The 17,412-nt window shown below is 46.8% G+C and overlaps 1 long non-coding RNA gene across 1 annotated transcript in view; it reads left to right on the forward strand.

The window, feature by feature from the left end:
- Window positions 1-8,758, forward strand: part of LOC8037263 — a 29,801-nt gene extending 21,043 nt beyond the window's left edge. Inside the window, exons 2-3 of the long non-coding RNA XR_006078098.1 lie at window positions 2,828-3,024; window positions 7,178-8,758. This is a non-coding gene — a long non-coding RNA (uncharacterized LOC8037263). The remainder of the gene's footprint in view (window positions 1-2,827; window positions 3,025-7,177) is intronic.
- Window positions 8,759-17,412: the final 8,654 nt, after the last annotated feature.

Genomic DNA, 17,412 nt, shown 5'->3' on the forward strand with positions numbered 1-17,412 from the left:
ATATTTTGTAATTACATTACATTACTAATTACTTTGCTGAAAATTGCTGAAATGTAACTAAATTACATTACAAATTACCACAGCCAGAAAGTAATTAATTACCATTACAAATTACTTTTAAAAGTAATGACATTACTTTCGCATTACTTTTGTATACTTTTAAATATAAAGGAGGTATTGATAACTTCCTTTTACAGATAACTTCATTTACATTATTTACACAGTTCATGGCACACAGCTAGAAATCTCTGTTGCATGTTTACCGATGGACAGAGGAACGCACGCGATTGATACGTTTACCACCCCAACCCGGACAACTATTTTTGGAGATGACTGAGGATTCTACGCGGATTATCGCTGGGTGGGGGGAGAACAATTGTCATTGTTCGCAAAATCGCGTCGAGGCCGTTCCACCAGGGGCCTTAGTTCGACCTACTTCCCCTCCTTCGTTTCCCGAGAATGTCGAGCAGAAAAGCTCGAATGGCAGGCACTTACCAGCCCTATTTCTCACAGTGGAAGATAACACAGAGAGGGTACGCAGCATGCATCAGAAAAAGTACGCGGAAACTTTCAAGAGGGGCCAGAAAACGTCGAATGCAAAACCGCAAAACATAGGTAGAGAATCGCGCTGAGTGGGTTTTCACAGTTCAAGAGAGTGGCAAAAAATGTCTAGCTGATAGCGGGCGCGAGAGTCGCGCCAGCCGCATTAGCATCAGCAACATAGCGGCGGTCGAAGAGCGTTTTTTGGAAAGGTGTAGAGGAAAAAGAAAATGTAAAATAAAAAGAAAAGCGCTCTTGTGTATTGTGGACAAAAAATATGCCTGGTGCGAAAACGTAATTAGGTAATTTAATTACAATTACCGTCGCTGGAGTAATTCATTACATTACTAAATTACCTGCTACAAAAAGTAATGAATTACATTACTAATTACTGGAACAAGTAATTAAATTACAGTAATTTCATTACAGTAATTACATTACTGCCAGCTCTGGTCTTTGCGCTACTCCGTGCAGAGAGGAGGAGGGTTTCCCATTTTTCTCGAATGGAAAGGGAGAATCGAGGGAGAATTTCTTAGTTTCCAACTGCTCGTGGGCCTTAAACGGCGTGAGCGGAGGTCATAAAACCATCTGGTTTAGCGTCTAACGTTCGAAACATCATTAGACAGTTTCAGTGGACCGCACGCTAAAGCTTTGCGTGCGCAAAGGTATTGCGGGTCGGGAGTGCGCACGCGCAGAACGCATTAGAAGGGCTAGCGTATTTCGTACGCAAGCAGCGCTGGGGATTTTGCGTTGCGGGCTAGCGGGCTTTGCGGGAAGCTCTCAAGAGATTTTGGTCCCAGCGAAAGCCCTAATTTCAAGATGGCGGTTCCCTCGACTGGCGCAGCAAAAGCGACGTGGTGTTCGCGAAGTTCACTGTGACGTGAAATAGCTCGGCATTTCTTTCCGTGACCTAAAGCCATCGAGTTAGATCGCCGTGCAGATGAAGGATAGAGAAAATATTAACAGCTCGGCAATCTGCGTGAACCCTGCGATCTGATCGACGCTCAGCGTCTTCGCGCAATTCATCGCCGACGGACGAACGACTCTTAAGAAAATTGCCCAAGTTGTCGCTGTGCAGTGGACATCAGTAGGTCATGAATTTCTTCCCGCGGTAGCATTGAAGAAAGGTGCCGTCTGCACGGGACGATCGACAGAGGCTCCGTGATCGAATTTGGCTACGCACTCGTGCTCGCCTCCGTACCCGGCAGAAAGGCGCGCGTGACCAGGCAGCTGCGGCTTGATTTAATTTGAAATAAATGGTTTGGAAACGTTTTTATCTTCAATATTTTTTTTTGAGGGGCACGCTGGCGCTATAGGCACGTAAAGTTTTAGGAATCTTTCAAATTTAACGAAGATCACAGGAGGTGTTCACACGGTAACCGTAACGCACAACTAAAATCGGTCCGAGCAGGTCGTTTCTAGGGTACGCAATGCCATTGCGAATTGACACATAAGAGCCAGCAACAGTATACTAAAACTGTTTATTACGCACGCCGAACCGAGTGACGGTGTATGTATAACCAAATCCCACACGTGGAACGCGTCCGCGCCGCCACCGCGCTTTTGGGAAGCACACCGGACATTGGCGGGCAGCTGCGCGATTGTCGTGCGACCTAGAACGGGCTATGCCCGTTATGTTGGGAGCTCGTATACAGGCGGATGCTGGCAATCTTCCGTTCGCGAAGCCGTCAGGCGGCGTGGATTCAGGCTAGCGTGACGAATTCCCTTTGTTTTCGGGCGTGCCACGCGTCACTCGGCTATTTGCATCGCAGGTGTTGCGGTGTGGTTGCCACACTTTGCCAAGGCTTGCCACACCTAGGAAAAACGACAGTAAACAAACTATAACCGCGAAAGAGTGAAAAAAAGAGGCATTCTGGGAGCCTAATTTAATATATCACACGTTAATACATACATATATACATATATATATATATATAGATTAACGTGTGGTTATCACATGCATTTTTTTGTGTTTCTTCCATTGTCGAAAAAATATTTCTTTGTTATTTGTTTGTGTTACTCGCTGCTGAGAGTGCTAAGTGATGACGTAGTTTAGCCACGTACTCGTTGAAAGCAGCGAAATTCCTTCGTTAGTGATTGTGACCCAAGTGGTCAACCACAACTTGATTCCGTTTAAAATGGCGATTTGAAATGTGTTCCGGCTTTCGCTTTTCTGAACCGCGAAATCCTACTTTTGTCAGATCTTGTTAATGACCTTTTAATTTGCCATAGTTCGTTCCTTATGACCACTAAGAGTAGCTCTAAACGACTCTCCTCTTCCGCACAGAACTAGACCCAGCGAGCTCGGACCCACGTCGCGATGAGCTACGGACAACAACAGCCGAACGCCTACTACCCGCCCCAGCCGGGGTTCCAGGCGCCACCGGCGGGCTACTACCCACCGCCGCAGCAGGGCGCTCCCTACTACCCACCGCAGCAGCAACCAGCCTATGTCACGGCGCAACCTCCACAGACCACCACAGTGTGAGTGCTTCAAGATGGTCTTTGCGCGTTTGTTCAGACTGCGGGACTTTAGGCAACCCCAATCAGCGTCTGGCGTCTCAGACATTTAGCCACGGCAGAAAATACCACAGCTATATTCCGGGGTCTTTCATGCATAACGCAATAGTGGTACGCTTTCGCACGCCGGTACGAAGCTTATCCAGATCTGAACGGGTAGGGGCAACTCCTCCTAGAATAATCAAAGCCTGTGCACTAGAATTTTGACGTCACCACGGTGAGATCGAGCAATGACACCGATTGGACACCGAGTGCTGCGTCAGCGTTCGGCTGGGCCTCGTTTCCAACCAGCGCGTCGAAGGAGGCTCGGCGTCGGGCTCGGGACCGATGGCAGAGTTGGCGCTATCCGACTGTGGCGACGTTCCACGGATGAAGAGGTCATGTTCGGAGGCCTCGATTATTTTAGGGGGTGTTGGCAGGGATGTGGCGATTGAACGCAAGGTCGTGTTTACACTCAGTTGGGAGCATGGGGAAGCACTCGGCGCTTGTGCTCGTGTGTTGTTTATACCGAGTACGTAGAAAAAATAAAACCGCGTTTTTCGCGTTAAAAATAAAATGCATTGCTGGACGTTGAGTTCTACTCGACTGTAGCTCGAGCGTTTCGGAGCAGGTGCCAAAGTTTCAGAACCTATACCGTTACCTGAATAAAAACTTATGAGCGATTTTCGACAAGTTTTAAATGAGAAAATGGCGACCAGCAGAGCCCGCGAATACATGAAGATGAATGATTGATTCTGGAAACGAGTTTAATGTATCATAACAAAAATGCAAAAAAAAAAAAAAAAAAAGAATCCGGAAGTTTGTTTTTAAATTTTGAGTTGAATATGTTTCGAAAATTTAGAATCTGGCGTGAGCCGGTTCTTTCTTCTATCATTCTGGCGTAGTCGGGGCCCGTGGTCGGGGCTTTCGGCGATACGTAATTCATCTTCTCACTGTAAAAAAAACAAAAAAAAAATTATTTAGACGTTTGTTATGTGGTTAAAGACGAATCGGGTGAAAGCATAACCTTGAGAAGCTACTGAACGCTGTCAACCAGGGGCCGAGTTATTCATCATGTTAGAGCCGAGACGCTGTGTCAGACAGAGCGACTAATGCGATCCATGGACACCGAGTTCGCGACTTTCAAAATTCCTCCGGTGTTTCGGTTGAGGGCCTCATCGACCTGATACATATGTATTTGCAGTCCACTTTTAGCTGACTATGAAGGAAAGATGTAGAGACAAAAGAAGGGAGTGTGTATGAGTTCTTGGCTTGCACTTTTCCGTTGTGCAATCTTTCTTCTTTTCGTTGACAAGGCTATCAAAAATTGGTTGAACAAGTATTTTCGGGGTTTGTCTAGTGTTTAAATATGCTGGCGATTACTTGGTCATTTATTCAGACGTGTCCGCTGACAGCATCTCTGAAGTTTTCAAAGACTGTGCAGCGGGACTAACTTTTACGCAGGAAAATCTTTGAACGGAAGGATTGCAATGCCTAGATTTACGGTTACATCCTCATTCTTTAGGTCTTTTTTGGGCCTTCTAGCAGAGATCGGAGAAACCAGTCCTCCCTTGCACCAGTGCTAATTCCATCAGTTAAGCATGGCATAGTGAGGTCGCTTTTCAAGTCCTCCTCCGCCAAGTCGTGTACGCATTTCTCCGAAAATAGCCCTAACTTTCAGCATGAGATGTTAATTAAGGCAGGGCTTCCTGCGGACCTACTTCGTTCCAACCTTGAGAGATTCATTCTCAAGCCACAACCTCCGCAAGCTATTGCCACAAAGAAGGGTCGTTTCGCTGTGATTCCTTACATACTCAATTACGCGCACCGTTCAAGATTTATCGCCTCCAAGTTCGACACGAGTGTTTTTTTTTTCCTTTAAGCAAATGTGTATGAAAGGTAAAGGATAGCGACAGTCCCAGAGGGTGCAGGTTTATTTAATTCCACTAAGCAGCTGGAGTCAGTATATCGGACAAATTAGAAGATGCGTTAACTATCGACTCAGAAAACACAAATTGGAAGCATCCAACTCTTCAAATGAGTCTTTTCACCTAATCGTCGTTCATAGCCGCACATATGCGATGATTCTGCTCCTTATTTCTCTGATAATAAATTACTGATGAGGGGGAAGAGGAGGCACAAAAACAGATTTGGGAGATAAATCATTGAATCATTATCATAAATCATTGAATCATTATTTGCCGTGGGGACAGTCAACAAGAATATTTCGGCACCTTCATTATCACTGACGAAGACAGAAGTAGAATTCCTAGATTACTGAGGACTAGATTACTGATAACGCGGCGTGGCGCTAGTGCTTTTTAAACTTTTAAACTTACAGTAAACTTCCCTTTACTTCACCAATTTTCTCCTATCCCCATTCGAGAACGTTGAAACCTTTGGGAGGCGATTTTTATATTTCGCGTTTCGTGTCACCGAACGATTGGCGAGACGGGAACTCACGAAGAAACTAAGTGTTTCATAAAGCGAACTTGCGACAAAATCAAAAGAGTAATAACAGGCGTCTAAACGCATATCTAAAAAGAAAAGTCCCTCCAGCGACTAAATGTTTCGTTGAATTTCACCACGATGGGGAAATGAAACCCGTGAATCATCTAATTAGTGAGGGAGTAATTAATTAATTTATTAGCGGGGTTCATGGGTTATCAAATAAAGGTCTAATAAATTATTTCAACAGCCCTAATGTTTTTTTTTTTTAATATTGAGTATACACTCAAAGGTCCCTGAAACATCAACTGCAGTGTATGGATGTTCACCTCTGAGGGATGAAAACACGTAAAGGTGTGTCCAACGTTTTGTTATATTTAGGTACTTCCTCGATATGAAAGCGCAATCTTACTTCCATTACATAGGGCCTGGAATGCTAAGATAAAAAAAAATAAATGTGAAAATTATACTTAAGGATATAGTTTTCCATCTAACTTAACATTAATTTAGGATATACATATGTTCGAGAGGATATATATACAATGCTTATCAGCTATTGAAAGATAAATTCAGAAGTACAGGTTCCTTTACGCTGGTCCCCTATTTTCTGTTTGACTTTGATATTCTTAGTTAATATACGACGCCTTAGCGCAATTATAATTTGATCGCGTTGTTAAGCTCTGGCACCATGCTTCAAGAACAAAACACACATATAATATTTTTAAGTATTGTGGAGGCTATTTAGTCTTCGACTGACTTACAACAAAAAGGCGCACACTAAAATGAAGCTCCCCTTTCAGAAGAGCGACATAAAGTGCTCAATTAATCCCTTATAACCTTCCAGACCACGCATACATAAATATGGAGTCTCGCTCAAAAAGAATACATATGAAGCTTATTTTATTATTATTTAGAATTACGCTAACCTCGTTTAACTTTAAAGAGCCCATTTAATCTTTCCGTTCTTCTTAAGTCGCACGCTCAAAGCTGCGTTGATATTATACAAACCTTCGATTCGGCGAGAATTCTGCAACGTTTTTATAGCCTGGATGCTGTCCGTTGGCGAATGCGCACGTGAAGTTGCATCAGGTGCTGACGCAACCTTGTCACATTGCATCAGCCGCTTTTTGTCCATGTCTCCCACTTGAGGAGAAAAAAGAAATAGAGGCATTTCGTAACTTTCTCGATTTAGAAACGATTACTAAGAGTATCTCTTGGGTGTGAAACGTCGGAAGAATAACACAATTAACCGCAGGTCTTATTCAAAGTCAGCCTATTTTGTTCGAGGTCGCGAAGCCTCGGAGAGTCTCCTCGCGCCGATTACGCGTATACGTTTATTATTAGTATACTTTTTTGTGTGTTGCTTTCACTATACTTCATTTCACCTTACGGTGAACCGCGGCGGGCGATTCCAGCCGTTCCAACCGATCCAGCGCTGTGAACGTATCACGTGACTAGGTCACGTGATACGGAACACACACACGTCATTGGACTGTCTCCGATATGGCTTGTCGCGTTTCCGGACATCAACCGTAAGGAAATAGGGAGTATTAAAAAAAAAAGAATCTTTGCGACGCAGCGAACGAGCAAAAAGATGGTCTTTAAAGGGCTAAGGCCATCGTAATGAGCGCGGGGTCATTTTCCGTCCGGTGTTTTCAGCAGCCTCAATGTTTCCCCCTCTCCATTTTAGAGTCGTCCACGAGAAGAAGAAAGACGACGACTGCTGGAAGAACTGCTGTCTCTGCACCCTCTGCATGGCCCTGTGTTGCTGGTGCTGTAGTGACTGAGTGTCCGAGGATGGAGTGCCGAGAAAAAAAGAAAGCAACGTCGGAGCTTCCACAGAGAAAAGTTTCTTCGGTGTGCGGCCTATGCAATTTCAAGCCGGGGCCGGTGTCCCTCAACGGGCTGGTCCAAAATTATGTCCGCGTGCGAGTTAGGAATGCGTTACTTTGTGTACATGGGTTGTTGCGTGATGCCGTCGTGATTTTTTTTTTTTTTTTAAGAATGTCGGTTTGGGTGTGATCTTTTGAGCGTGGTGCGGCGGCAGGGAGCGTTATTTTTTGTACAAATCACTATTGCTCATGTTTTTGAAAATGCATTTCTTCGTTTTTTACGCGTTTATATGCCGTTTTACGTTTGGATGAGGTGCAGTGAGGGCTGTGATCACAGCGTTCGAGTTGTTGAGTGTTTCCGCTGTGCTCATCCGGATGAAGAGTTCCCAGCTCACGCTCGGAGCTTTTGGTAGATAGTCGTGCTAAAGTGAGTTGTACCGGAAGCGAAATATACGCACGAAGTATGTACATACAGACTGGTGCTGCTTGTGTATCGGGGACTATTGTATAAGCTACTTTATTGCTCCGGTGTACCTGTTATGCAAGAAATGGTTCGCGTGCACACATCATATATTCTTTCTAGCTAAGCCCGAACGTAATTATGACGAGCTAATCTGTAAAAAAAAGTTACTTTTGTAAGTTTTGTCAGGATGTTTCGAGTTGCTTTTATCTGCCGATATTTTTAAGCCTTCTTCAATATTTCAAATATTGGAAGGCGACCATGTTATCGTTAGACATATCAACGACGTCCAGTCATTGCGGTGAGTCCGGTGGCTTGCCCATGACTTTTTGGTTTGAAGATGTGTTGTGCTAACCAACTTGTGCCTTTGATGAACGACATATTCTGTTATGTATTTTATACCGGTTGTCATTACAAGACTTTAGAATTGTGAGGTGACTTCCACATGTTCGAGAAATTTCTATGTCACCATAACGTTCAATGTGAAAGAGCTGCTGCATTCTATAGATATTCTTTAACACTTGTTCCACAAGATCGCTTGCACTGCACTCCATTCGCAATTTATAAAGTACGTGGAACAGAGAGTTGTGTAACTGTCTCTTAGCTGATTTTGTTTTGCGTTGTGGCTTCAAGATTCTTAGTCACAGGCCAAAAAGATAGAAAACTTCATATATGATTTGTCTGATAAACATATAACACGTTATATAGAATATATAACGAATAAGTTCTTATATGATATCTTCTCGTATGTTTATTGGACACGTTCATTTATTTGTTTTTACTAAGATAACGGGGTGCATTGTGTTAAATCTTAGGTTTTAATGATTTCACTGCCTGCGTTTAAGTATGAAGCTTTGGTTGTATTACAGACTGCACAATAAAACGGCACCATATACTATTTTTTTTAAGTTGATAGTGCGCGAATTTTAGTTTGAGATTTCAAAATATACGGACTTTATAAAGCTTTCACGTCACTGAATCTTGTTGGGTTTTACTTATACGGCAGCCCGGTTATCTTTTGCGCAGATCCTGCAGCTGAAAGAAAACTTATCGTCGTGCAGTCAGTGTGAACGCGATAGTGGACACGAACACTTGGCCGCAGCGTTTTACACAGGGCAGATATGCATGCTTAGATTTGAGTGTTTTCACATGCTCGATGGGGTCACGTGGGTTTTGGGGGTGCTTTCGCACTACAAGATGCGTCGGAGTTGACGAAAGCATTGAATGTCTGCAGCAGGGCCCCTATTCAACTTGGTCCTCGTCTGCAATGCCTCGCGAGTCCACCCCTACGCCCGACCGCCATCCTCCTCGCCATGCGACAGCGCGCGCATGCGCACAGGTGACCAATATGCGCGAGGCATCCGCCATTCAATTGCAGACGTTCTCTTATGGTTTGAGTTCCTTCCTTTCTTAAAGGACGCCATGCCATGGAGGAATAACTTTTGAATTTTATGTTTTACATGTTGCATCTTCGATTTTCTTTGTATAATTGCCAATATAAAAGACAGCTTTATTGCGGTATGTGCAGTCGATCAAGTAACAAGGTTATGTACAGATTCAAAATTTGACGTACACTGCACGACGCAGTTAATGCTAACGCGGCAGCGGCCCTTTTTCGCATGTTATTCACACAGGGTACTGAGGAGTTCGACATTTTACCGCTTTGTCTACATTGTGATCTGTGGACGACCTTACGCGACGCAATCATGGATACTCACTGTGTCATAGTTTTGCCGTTGGCAGTAATAGGCGGCCTCCATGGAACAGCAAGAACAGGGCATGGTTCCCTTCACACTACGCTAGTATTAATTGCAGACTTTCAACTCTTAGATAAACAAAAGAAAACGAAACAAGTGACGATCGCTTGTTCATGTTATGTTGCGCTCTGTAGATGCTAGAGAGTTTTAGGGAACCTTTTTTGCACATCCGGTAAACCTCCGGTACGAACTGCGCATGTGCTCCCGCAGGAGACTGGCACATGCGCAGTTCGTACCGGAGGGAACATCGTACTGTATCGAATGTGCAAGAAACGCTTCCCTAAAACTCTCTATTACGGAGCGAGTCGTTTTTGGAGCACATGGTTCCGAAATCATGAACGGTGCAGCCGGTCCCTCCTGTCAAACCGTACGTAAAATGTAACGTATCTTAGCGAATCGTAAAACTGGCGCAACCGTGTAAACAATGGTGATGATTGCATTTGATCGGCAACGCCCCCTTGAAACATTCTGCAGCGTGCGAAACCGCGGCGGCCCGTGTTTCCAGCTTACGACTGATTAAAACAAGACGGCCGACGTAACATTTACCGGTCGGAATTTAAAGACCTGCGAAGCTAGGTAGAGTAATAAGTGTCTGAACGACCGCAAAGGTAGGTGGTGTCTGCGTCATTTGGACTTGAATGATCGTTCATGTTGTGTGTCATCGAACCAAATCATTTCGTCTGCTCGCGGTCGCCACGGCAGCTAGTCAGCCCGCAGATTGCAACAAAATTACTAGCAGCGACGCCGCGGTATTCGGTCGTCGTCTTTGGTTCTCCTGCAACCAACCGCCAGGATCGCGACAATAAATAGCGTTCCTCGGCTACTCCCATAACATATCTGCCGCTATTTTGGGCCGGATTTGGATGCCCGTGCAGTAAAGGGCGCTAGACACCAGTCCGAAATGTGTTGTAAGCTACGATTGCAGAGATTATAGTGAAGCCTCTTTGTTTGTTTCTCTTTCTTTATTAAATGAAAAAAAAAAAAAAAAATCGGATATGTTGGCTGCCGTGAAGGCTTGGCCGGCTACTCCACGTTCAGTTAATCGTTAAAAAAAAGTTAGAACATCCCACACGACCCCGTATACAGTCCCCCCTCCCCCAAGCGTTTTCCCTCAAACAAATACCAGTCAATTATTTGCTTATATTGAGTCCACTGGAAATCTCACACGATCAGTCAGTCAGACAAGTTCGGTCTTTTACATGTAACATCCCTTATCACACCACCATTCTCACCGAGCATGTAAAGTTATTAATTATTATTCACTCGGGAAGCCAATTACTTCGATCTATTAATTATGTGGCCAAAAATATACAAATGCCGAAACGTAGATGTGAAGTCCCCTAAAATTTCCCTGAACTCATATATAAGAAACTAAGCCTCATGTTTGACAATGCACAATGCATACCTTTAAGTTTCTTGTCCCGCAGCCATTCGTCGTGGATTTTGTTTTTCGCATTAGCGTGCTTTGCCATTGTCCAAGCGCCCCCCTCAGATACAAAGTAAGAGAGAGGGGGGGGGGGTTGTGGAGATCAAGATACTTGTCACAGTGGCGTTTTAAGCCATGTAGTTATGTTAAAATATCCGTTCAAATATTTATGATAATATTTACTAACAAAAGAACAACCCCTCATCTCTGGAATGAGCAAACACAATTTGATGAAATATGGGTAAAGAGCCCGAACTATCAAGAACCCTGCAATACGACACGGGAATCTTGAGTTAGAGTCGTCGACTCGGCGCTCCAAATAAAGGCGCCCTTCTATCGTCTAGGTTATAATACTTAGACACCTGCGCAAATACACTAGTAATAGTAATGAACCGTCAAAACATGAAAGCAACGGGCCAAGAAAATGCAACATAACAAAACAATTATATTGGGACGATCACGGACTACCCACACGACACCAAACGGATATCGGAAGTGGTCTTTGCAGTACCTGCTGGCGTACACAACCCCTTAGAATCGATTCCTCACTCACCCCCCCCCCCCCCCCCCCCCCCAACCCGACGAGCAACAGCCAATTACAGGGGAACGGAAAACGAGGAGGAGGACGAGGAGAGGGGCAGAGACGGAATGACGAGATAGTTTCGCGCGACAAGTAAGTTTCCCCAGGGCTCTCGAATTTAATAAGAAAACGGGGGCTTTAAATTCGCTTGTTCGGTTAGCTCCCGTGGGAAACCACAGCGGTCAGTGCTGCTATAGCGGCTCAACCAATAGCATCAGACTTAATTGGTTTCGTGCGTATGCAGCCAATAACCACGGCGAACACAGCGGGCAGCGGCTATCCAGTGCGCGAGTAAGGAACCGAAACTATGCACTTCTTATCGATCCTCATACTGCAAAAGCAGTAAAAATGTTAATTCTTTATTTTTTTCAGTCAGCCTTGTTGTCTTTAGCACATGAACCCAACTTGTAGAACGAGCGCGCTTTGGCCCGGAAACGTGTATGTGCGATACTGTCGAGAGTCGCAACGGGAGGTCGAAAGTCGCCAAAAATTCGCCTTATCGCCAAGCGTAATTTTCGGCAGCCAAGCGCCCCCAGAAGTAGCCAACTTGGCGAAAAGTAGCCACCAGTGGCAACCCTGTTTCGCAGCACAGTAGTACAGTGTACTAGAATACTTGGGTAGTGTTGGGACCGGAGCGGCTCGGCAACGGGAGCTCGTGAGGGCGCGTGTATACTGACAGTTCGTGGCGGCGCTGTAGTCGAGTTATCCGGTACGCGCAGCCCGCCTTTTTTTTTTTTTTTTTTTTACTTTGAGCGGTGCACGTGTCGGTACCACGATTTTATACACTCCGTTTCACTTTATGTTGTACCGCAGCCAAGGCTAGAAGCGCGAGCTCATAGCGTTGGCAGCTGCCCTTGGTGCACGAGAGCTTGTGCCGCCGAAATGTGCCCTAGAGCAAGGAGCTCGCGCTTGTAGGCTTTCCTGCAGTACAACACAAGGTGAAACAGAGTACAGGGTACATAAAAAATCGGTATTTTCAAATCTTTTCTTTTTTGAAAATTTTGCGGTAGGCAAAGGGTTAATGAACGGTTTAATGGGCCATGTTGCAATTGCAGCTTTAAAGGGAGCCATTGTTAAAGGCCAACCCACTTTAGAAAGTTCGCGAACAAACAACGAGCTTTGAGCGAAAGCAACAAGGCGCTCGCTTTTGTTGGTTTGTCCGTCCTTTCTCGTTTTCTTCCTCAAGCTTAAATATCTCTACCAACCCGCTCGTTCTGTCCTGAGATATTCATCGCTAAAATTTTGCCTTTCTTCACTTAATTAAATAACCGGGCGCTGAAAGCGCGAATGAGGTTGTGCTGATATTGATGCGTAGAAAAATGACACAGTTGTTTCTGTCCCCTCGTCACTAGCTCGACAGCGTGTCTTTGGTGGACTCGCCGGCGCCACACATCAAGACGTCTATGTCCACTATTCTACATATTATTTTCATAACGCGGTTTCTGAATCAAGCGAAGAAAGGCAAACTTTTACGATAAAACTTGCGAACCTCGTTGCTTTTTCGTGAATTGTCGAAATTGTGTTTGCCTTTAAAGGGGCGGTGAACCGATATTCAATTGGAATGTTTTTCACTTTACACGAGCTTACTGGCACTATGAAAATGATCGCTTTTGTCCTTGAAATTACACCGCAACAAAGGAGTTCTTTAGCCAGTGGCTTTCCGTGTGAGTATCCTCGAGTGGGACTCGAGGATACTCACACGGAACGCCACTGGCTAAGAAACTCCTTTGTTGCGGTGTAATTTCAAGGACAAAAGCGATAATTTTCATTCAATCTCTCCTTTGCAAAATTTGATGACTTAACGTGGGGATCGCAGTACACCCCAAGGACGATATTTGAATGCGGTTCATAGATTGAATCCGAGAATTGCGTGCGCACTCGATTTGGGCTCGTGATAATTGCTAGCTTTAGAAGCATTCGGGTAGTGGCCCGTGTCCAATCGCTGCAACGACGACAACAGCCGAGCCATAACAATGTCTGGAACTCAGCGCGTGTCCTGTGCTTTACCAACCCCAGCGCGTGGCTATGATCAACATTGGCGGCATATAATCGGCTCTAGATCACGTGGCCGCTTGTTGGTGGTGGTGGTGGTGGTGGTAAAAACTTTTAATTGTTTCTGATTTGTGGGGTTTCCCCCCCTAGGTTCAGGTCCCCACGTCCAGGGCCCCGCAGGCTACCGCTATTTTTCTGGCCCGAGCGATCAGCTCTCGCTGTTGCTCAGGGCCCGAGCCAAGTAGGGCAGTCTCCCAGGAGGATGTGGAAGGATTTGATATGGGTCGGATCCCTTCTCCGAGTGGAGCCGGACAGGCCCAGGTACAGTGATAGAGTGTGGGGGTCGGGGAATCGCAGCCCGGGCATGTGCCTCGATAGCTGCCAGGAAAGAAGAGGTGAAGGTGGTGTATATTTGGAAAAGTCTGTGTTTGTATACGCCTCCATTCGGTAGCCTCGCGTCTGTTTAAGTCTTTGTGTGGAGGTGGGTATATCCTTCGCCCAGAGCGGTAATATTCTGTAACCTGATTAAAGGTTTCAAGTTGCGGACTTTGTGTGGGGCATTCTTCGGTTTCGTCGTCTGACTGTTGACGGTTGCAGACGGGTCTAGTCGAGTTGCTCTCGACCAACTCCTCTTCCCCATGCCGGGCTGCTCGGAAGGTCAGTCCTCGAGCGAGAGAGTTTGCACTCTCATTGCCGTGAAGAAGAGTGTGGCCGGGTGTCCACAGTATGCGAATCAAAGGGAGTTGTTCGTGGGTTAGGTGGGCTAGGATTCTTCTACTCCATTTAGAAAGGAGTCCTCCTGCCCAGGCCCTACAAGCAGCCTGAGAGTCGGTGAGTATGGTAACCGTTTCGTTTGGATCGTATCTCCTTGTGTGTTGGGTGCTAGTTATAGCTAAGGCTATTGCCGCCTCTTCCGCTTCTGCAACGGACGGTGATCCGAGCAAAGAGGCAGCTGTTCGCCTCTCACCGTTCGGGCCGCACACCGCGATGCACCTGCCCGAGATGGGAGTAGAGTACGAGGCCGCGTCCGCAAAGAGCACGTCCGGGTCTTCCTGATAGCGTCTGCGAAGGTACCTGACTCGGGCCAGTCTCCTTCCTGCGTGAACTATCGGGTGCATGTTTCTGGGAATCGGCATTGTTCGAATCTTCGCGGCTATCGTCGGATGAGCCGGTTCCCGCTCCGATTCCTCTTCCTTTCGTGTTGGGTGCCCGTCGTACCCCAGTCGCCTGAGCAGTGCTCGCCCCGTCCGCGTCCGGCCGAGCCGAGTCCTCTGCCCAATCTCTTGTGCCTCGACGAGCTCCTCTACTGTATTATGTAGTCCTAGTTTAAAGAGTCTTTCTGTTGAAGTGTGTTGAGGTAGGCCGATTGCCGTCTTCACCGCGATGCGCATGCGTAGCGTTCAGCGAATCGATCTACCCCGACGCAAGTTGTGGTAGGGAATGTGATAAGTTATACGGCTGACTATCATAGCCTGTACAATTCGGATAGTCTCCTTCCTTGAGTCCCCTTCTTCGGTTGGTGACTCTTCGGATGAGGTGAGCCGTCTGTTGGCTGTTTTCGGATCATCTGAACGGTGAATGTGGCTTTCACGTCTTTTTCTAGGTATAGTCCCAAAATTCTTAGTCTGTCCGTCTTGGGTACGGGTCTGCCATCTATTTCGACGGTAATGTCCTGAAGTGTCTTATTTCTGGTTGGCCCCCGGATGAGGAGAAGTTCGGATTTGTCTGCCGCGTATGAGAGCCAGATTTTTCTAGCGTACGCCTGAGTAGTTTCAGCCGCCGCCTGTAACGCGTCCTGAATTTCGCCGTCCGAGCCTCTGTCGGCCCAGACCGTGATGTCATCCGCGTACAACGCGTGCCTGATGCCCGGAATAGCATCTAGCAGGGCCGGTAACCCTGCCATTGCTACGTTAAATAGTGTTGGAGAAAGCACCGACCCCTGAGGTGTACCTCTTCCCGTGAGTTGGATGAGGCCGGAGCGCAGGTCCCCGATACCTAAGGTGGCTACTCGGTCGCTGAGGAACGAACGCACGTAATCGTACGTTCGTTTTCCGCATCGAGACCGGGCGAGACCTTCTAGTATCGCGTCGTGAGACACGTTATCAAACGCTCCCTTTAAGTCTAGTGCGAGTACGGCTCGAGTTCGGGCTCTGCTCGGGTGATCGAGGACATCCTTCTTCAGTTGCAAAAAAACGTCTTGCGTGGAAAGATTGGGTCTGAATCCGAACATCGAGTTTGCAAAGAAGCTCGTCGATTCCAAGTGCGGTCGAAGTCTCCGGAGCACTACGTGCTCCATCAATTTGCCTATGCACGATGTGAGTGATATGGGTCGCAAGTTCTGGAGCGAGAGCGGCTTGCCTGGCTTGGGTATCAGCGTAATGTCCGCTCTTTTCCAAGCCCGAGGAAGCTCGCCTGTGCTCCAGATGCGATTAAAGTATTTTGTTAAGGCCGAAATCGAGTCGTCGTCTAGGTTTTTTAAGATCCTATACGTGATTCCGTCCTTTCCGGGGGCTGTGCTACGGCTAATGTGTAGTAGCGCATTACGAACTTCTTGCTCCGTGATGTCTGCGTCTAAGGGATGTTCGTCTTTCTCGGCTTCGCATTCCGGGTACTGGTGATAGTTTGGTCTGGGCCCTGCCGCGATGTATCGTTCAAAGTTTCCCAGAGACGACTTCTTTCCTCTCCACTTAGTGTGTGGAAAAGCTTAGCTAGGGCCTTATTAGTCTCCGTTTTGGCCTTTGTCGGATCCAAGAGGTTGCGGAGTATGCTCCATGTCTTTTTCGTACCTAGCGTGCCCTGGAGTTGATCGCACATCCTGTGCCAGTTAGCTTGAGTGAGATCTTCAGCGTATTGTTCGGCTTCCTGCGTAAGCTCGGCAATGCGCCTCCTGAGTGTCCGGTTGCGTTTCTGTTTCTTCCACCTCTTGGTGAGGCCGTGACGGGCATCCCACAGGTGGAGAAGGTGCGGATCTATTTCGGGAGCTTGATCGGTGGTGAGCACCGTTTTTGAGGCCTCTTTCACGTCCGCTTGAACCTGTTCTACCCAGCGTTCTAAGGCTCCGTCGTCCTGCGTGATGGGGATCCCTTCCGCCTTTGCAATGCGTAGCTGACGGAAGGAGTCCCAGTTTATGAGTGTTTGTGGTTTGCCTCGTTTTTTTCCTAGGTGGTTGGGAACTGCAATTTCCAGAATGTGGTGGTCAGAGCCCAAATTTTCCTCGAGATTGGTCCAAGTACAGTTTCCGCGTGCTTTGACTAGAGAGATATCCGGGCAGGTATCCCGGGAGACGCTGTTGCCAATGCGCGTGGGCTGCCCCGGTTCGTTGAGGAGGCTCAGTCCGAGGTTTTCTATGACGACCATCAGCTTCCTACCCTTTGGGGTGTCTCGTGGGTAGCCGAGAACCCCGTGCGGCGCGTTGAAGTCTCCCACTATGAGTAGGTTGTTCCTTCTCGGGCAAGTGATGCGGAGTGCGTCCCGAAAAAGTTCATCGAACACGTCTTGCGTTCTTTTCAGCGAGCTATAGACATTTAAGAGGAAGAGACTGCACTTCCCTCGATCCCTGGCCAGAAGTTCGAGAAAGACGTGAGGGACGGGCGCAGCGAGTTTGTGTTCTATTACGGGAACGTGCTTGGCTACCAGTGTGGCGACTCTTGGCTCCTCGTCTTCGTCTTTTGTTTCCTGGCAGAAGGCTACGTAACCTGAGAGCGAGGGTACGTTGCCTGTTTCTTGTAGTGCTATAGCGACAGGCTTGCAGTCTCGCGTCGCTAAGAACTGCGTTAGTGCTCCACGTTTACGGCGGTAGCCTCTGCAGTTCCACTGCCACACAAGACCCAATTCCTCTGCCTTGCGCTCGGTGTTAGTTATGGTCATATGCATGAGGC

The sequence above is a fragment of the Ixodes scapularis genome, unplaced genomic scaffold (assembly GCF_016920785.2).
Source record: "Ixodes scapularis isolate PalLabHiFi unplaced genomic scaffold, ASM1692078v2 PGA_scaffold3__209_contigs__length_174095766, whole genome shotgun sequence".
NCBI classification, from domain to species: Eukaryota; Metazoa; Arthropoda; class Arachnida; order Ixodida; family Ixodidae; genus Ixodes; species Ixodes scapularis.